Below are 5,689 nucleotides of genomic sequence, written 5' to 3' on the forward strand. Positions count from 1 at the left end.
CGGAGGTAAAATACTGTAATAAGTTAAGAACTAAGAACTACATAGAAAATATGTTACTTTTTCAACATTAAACTTTAAATTTTACTGTTACAGGAGATAAGGTTGTAACCGTTCTGTATTGGGTTTGCACAATCAGCAACTGCCAGAATAGTATGCAACAGTACAAATTACAATGTCACATTAAATCTCGACTAATCAGAACTTTCATTTCCTGGCCTTTAAAGCTGCAAACTTGTTAATTACTTCATCAAAATCAAGATCTTTCGCCAAATCACTTTCAATTGATAACATTGCAAGATCAGAAAGCCTTGACTGTCCCATGGTAGATCGCAAATAGTTCTTTCTAAACTTTAGCTTTCAAAAACTCCTCTCACATGAAGCTACAGACACACAGATTGTAAGAAATAATTGTAGGCTCAATGAGAGATATGGGAGAGATTCTAGAATGTCCCATTCAACTATGAATTTTAAAACATCAAATACTGACCAGTCTTTGGCTTCTTCGACTTCAATCTCTGCTGCCTCAGGTGCCTTCTCAGCCTTGGTATTTCTAATAAAAGCTCTCCCTCGGATAACTCATCATAGAAATTGGACAATTTTGGAACGGACACCAGTAACTGTTCTTCAGTGGCAGATATCAAACTCTTGGCTTGAACAGCCTCAAACATGGCTGCTACTTCCTTGATGGCTCTTGATCTGATCTGGAGTTCAGAATGGAAACTGTGTAAGATTAACTTCTTCAAGTACATCACACCAAAAGTAGAGGTAGCACAGAAACGTGAAATTGCAGACAGCAGGCAAAAGAGCACGGGCTGTACCTCTTGTGTCTAAATTTTCATCTGGATCACATAGAGCTTCAATTGCCACCACACATTCATCAAATTTTTCTTTCACTGCCTTTACTGCAGCATGATGAGCACTCCAGCGTGTTGTTGATAGTCTTTTCACTGAGACTCCAGTGTGCTCCATTAAAGCATCCCATCGGTGAGTAGAAGCAGCAAAGATGGAAAACATTGTCTCAAGAGTTCCAAAAAAAGTCACACATGAAGCATTTTCAGCAAAAGAGTGTTGGCCGCACAGGTTAAGCGAATGATCCACACATCCATTAAAAATAGCTTTCCTGTTCTTTCTTTTCAAAATGGCTTGTACACCCCCATGCATTCCAGCCATAGTGGCAACATTATCGTAACCTTGAACGCGGCACATCATAAAGTCGAGTCCATCACGTTCCAGATTTTTAAGAATATCAGAACTGAGGTCAACAGCTTTTTTTCCCCTTTAAAGGGAAAAATCCCAGAAACACTTCTTTTACTTCAACTTTCCTATTTTGGATTTTCACATATCTGATCACTTCGGGCATTTGGTCAGTGTGTGATGTGTCAGGTGTGCTATCGAACATGATCCCAAAATACCTGGCAGATTTTATATCCAAGACAAGCTTCTCCTTCACATGATTTGCTAGGACATGTATAAACTCATTCTGAATTTTTGGTGCAAGATAAGATACTGATGCTTTGAGTTTACATGTACTTCGCTTTAATCTCATTAGGTGCTCTTTCAGCACTGGGTCATATTTAGAAAGCATCTCAACCATTTCAAGAAAGTTTCCTTTATTCAAGGAAGATTCATCTTCCTTGTGGCCCCGGAATGCCAGATTCTGCTTGGCAAGAAATAATGTGATATCGATCAACCTGTGCAAGATGTCTCTCCACTTTTTCTTCTCTATGTCCATCAAAGCAACACTTTCGGCGTCAATTGTTTTGTGCAGTCTAAGTCCTGCTGCCAATGTTTTCCATTTTTCAAGGCAATTTAAGTGCTCTTCGGATGTCTCATGATTTTGCACTTTCGGGCTCAGTTTCCACCACTTCTGAAACCCAGTCACAAATTTGGATGTCGTGTCTGTAGCATGATTAGCGGCAAAGAGTCGGCAGCAAAAACAATATAATTTCTCACTGACGAGTGAGTAAACCATCCATGACCGCAAGACTTTCTCGCCATTTGGCATCACCTTGTAAAACCACTCTTTTGATAGCTGGCGAACATCTCCTTTTGCTTTTGGATCTTGCCTTGTCGCAATTCTGAAAGGGCCATCTTTGTTCTGGAAAGAAGCACTTCCTCTTTTGATGATTACAACCCGCAAATGATCTGGAACAGGTATATTCCAAAAAGAAGCATCATCTAAAATATTCAAATTTTCCCCCTTAACCTCAGTCCTCATCTCACTTACAGTATCATGGTTAGAGTCACTTTCAGAACTCTCTTCTGCTTCAAATTCATCCATTTGAATTTCCATTTTCTTTCCTTGTTTTTCTGCTTCATTTTCTTCTATTTCAACTCCTTCCTCTTCTGCAGTATGCATACTAGCATCAGGATCAGCGTTATCAATTGGTGGCCGAGGAACTGTGTCTTTTGATGAACTCTTACCCTGGCCATCATCTGGTCTCTTGATATATTGAAGCATGGATCCACGTAGTGTTGAGAGTGATTCATTTTTTACCTTTTTGGCTTTTCTTTGCTGGCATCCACTTGGCCTCTTTGATGTATGTTTTCCATGTGGCAGGATTGATATAATATATCCTTGAACTATTATTATCCAAAAAACTGCGACTTTAAAAACACCAACAACAGCAAAGCGTGTTTTTAAGCACGTGTAGTGGGCGTGGGCTGATGAAACGGCGGGTCCAGTCAAATGTAGGATGTTAGTGTCACCTCTAGTACAAGTGGTTTGTACAAATAATTTGAGAGGTTTTCATCTTGGTCGTTTTGTGAGTCACCCTGTGCCACTGTTCATTTTTTTTTGTTTTCATACTTGCCGCCTATTTTATCGATGGTAATAAGCCTGTAAAAGACAGAAGCCGGGATTGACTATCACTCGCTGGGCAAACATGCTCATTATTGCATTTTCTTAATAAGCATCATTAACAAACATGTTAAATTATACAGTACAACGGTTTAATAATAAAGACAGGCACTGCAAATGAAAATATAGAATTCAGCAGAATGATTATTTTTGCTTTACTAACCACAGTTGGGAATCATGGCATTATTGCAAGCCTCTTGTAAAGTGGCCCTGCTGCATACCCTGTAGATTTTAGCAAAAATAAAATTCTGTCTTTAGGTGAAGCAAATCAAAAGTTAATAAAAACGTGTGAGAAGTGCTCCAGTGCTGTTTAAGGCCCTCCGTAGAGGTGGACTGGTCATCATTCAGTCATACCCTATTATGACATGACAAATCACGTAATGACGCACTGTTCGACATAAAAAAATTACAGCGAATGCCCATTGCACAGGAACAATGCGAATGACAGAGCAAGCGGCTGTTTGAGGTGCTTTTGTGTTTTTTTTAACTTTTTTTAGCGCAAAATGCATTCTCACATTCGAAGCGGACACAAGTGTGAATTTCTTGCTAAAGTACAATGGTGTCATCACATCTTCAGAGCCCCTTCTTACATTTATTCTTTAATTTCTTTTATGGTGCTACTCATCCCAAGTGGGGTGTCAGACCACATTACTTGACACACACATGTGTGGAAAAAGACAAAATTCAGGTTTCACAACGTGACAAAGTGGTTGGGGTTGTGTATACTAATAAGACTGTATCACTACCCAAAGGAACAGTATTTAGTACCTTAGAATGAGAAAAGATTGAGGGGAAAAATAACTTTCTAAACTCACGCCTTGCAGTTTGCGTGCAGTGGTTCATAACTCACTGTGTTATATTCCAAGGATTTTAACTTATGAACTGCTAGTTACCAAATGTTTCTCTATGACAAAACCCACTAACCTATCTACAAATAAATCCAAATCTGTGGTAGGCATGTTACACTTTGTGCTTTGCGGAAGGCACCTTAACTGACTATGCTACTTTATGATGAGTGAAAACTGTCACTAGACAAAACACAGTCCTCTTCACCAAGTACATTAACCACTAGATTTATCATGCCAATATTATTATGCTGTGAAAATCACTGGGCACACAAAGATCTCTTTAGCGGATGATTTAACACTGCAAGATATTTTAAAATGCACCACCTTTGTGATCCAATTAAGTAAAGCCAGCAAACACATTACATACAAAAGGGTTCCTACTCGACTTACAGGAGCTCACTCATGGCTGGGATGCACCACAAAATGTTTGTGCAGTTAATTCCGTGATGGCCTGGGTTGGGTCGCAGGTGGTGGCCATTGCAGCCCCTAGTGGTGTTGGATGACAGGCTGTAGTGTGGGCGAGATCAATAATATAGCCTAGCAGCTCACACTTTCATCCCTCTAATGTTAGTAAAACAAAGACTGCTGGTTAATAAGTGACCCTATTTTTAAATCTACGAGTTGCAGTTTTACAGTGTCAGCTATAAACCCAATGTATTATTATATAAATAATGGTAATAATAATAGCAGCTGGCAGCTTAGCTAACTCACAATGCTCTCTAAGGTCCCAGATCATGAGGGTGTAAAATATTACTCAATCCACACTCATAAAGCAGAAAATTAAGGAAGCCAGACCAAATGACACAGCAAAACCAAAAGAGTAGACTAGAGGGCCTCATGTGGTTGCCTTGGTCGCTATACACTTAGCCTGGTAAAAACAATTAAATAGCTCTTTTTATTCAAGTGAAATGCTCAAAGTGCAAGTTCATGAAAACTTTTCACATGTGCAAAACACAAAACTACTTTTAGCTAAATGTTTGCTATAAGTGTGTTAGGGCACTGGTCAAATTCCCTCAAGATAACTCAGAGGGTTAATGCTCTTTCGTGACAGAGTCAAGGTCCACTAAGTGTATTAGATATGGTAAAACACAACTCACAAAAGTATCCGTTAATAGGGCTCAATCCAGCAAGAGATAATTCAGCAAAAGGTTGGGCAATCACTACTGCTATGATTTAAAGCGCCAAGAAACTATACCGTTCACGTTGTATTTTAAAGGAAGAAGGGAACACTTCAGCCAGGAGTGCTGCAAGGATGCAACTGATGTGGGTGGGGCGGGCTGTTACAAAGCCAGGGAGGGATGGTGGATGCTTCTGGTGCAAGCAGAGGGTGGTCTGAGTTACTGGGTATCAGAGCACGGGTGGTCGCAATGCAAGTTGTTCGTGATGCATGATGTAACGGCGCTACAGCACTCCTTCCTCCATTATCAAGTCCAGAGAAGTAGGTTATAGATCAGGGAGGGGGCCGAAATGACAGGAGATGGGGCGGCTCTCTTTGTAACATGAAAGAAGCTCAGGTTTGAACACTAAAAATTGATCTAAAAGTCATAAAAACGCAGTTTGATCATATTGAGAAATCGCATGTAAAGTGAAAGAACGGGTAAAATTGCAAGCTTGAATGCAGCTATTCCCCCTGCTCTGCGGGCCCTGTCTTTGTGCAGCAACAGGATGATATAGCAGCTTCCAACAAAAATCTAATTGTCTTTCGGAACTTTTGCAGTCATTGTTGTTTAGCAATAAAAGTGCGCTTCTTTGTTGCGACATGAAAAATGAAAGCAGAGGAAGCCCTGTCAATCAGGCCCGGCTCCAGGAATTTTTTGTTGGGTGGGCCAAGGGTGCATTTGGGTGGGCCACTGCGGACCCAATTTGTCTTCTTCTAGCCTACAAGCCCTAGATTAGATTATATCTACTTGCAAACAGTCACCAGTATACAACGGATCAATTCTGTGTGTATACAGAGCATGTGGAGAGTTATTTGAAAGTA

The 5,689-nt window shown here is 40.2% G+C and overlaps 1 pseudogene; it reads right to left on the reverse strand.

Moving 5' to 3' along the window:
• Window positions 1–708: 708 nt before the first annotated feature.
• On the reverse strand, window positions 709–2,293 carry LOC146863909 (zinc finger MYM-type protein 1-like; annotated as a pseudogene).
• Window positions 2,294–5,689: the final 3,396 nt, after the last annotated feature.

This window comes from Triturus cristatus, chromosome 2_1, assembly GCF_964204655.1.
Source record: "Triturus cristatus chromosome 2_1, aTriCri1.1, whole genome shotgun sequence".
NCBI lineage: Eukaryota > Metazoa > Chordata > Amphibia > Caudata > Salamandridae > Triturus > Triturus cristatus.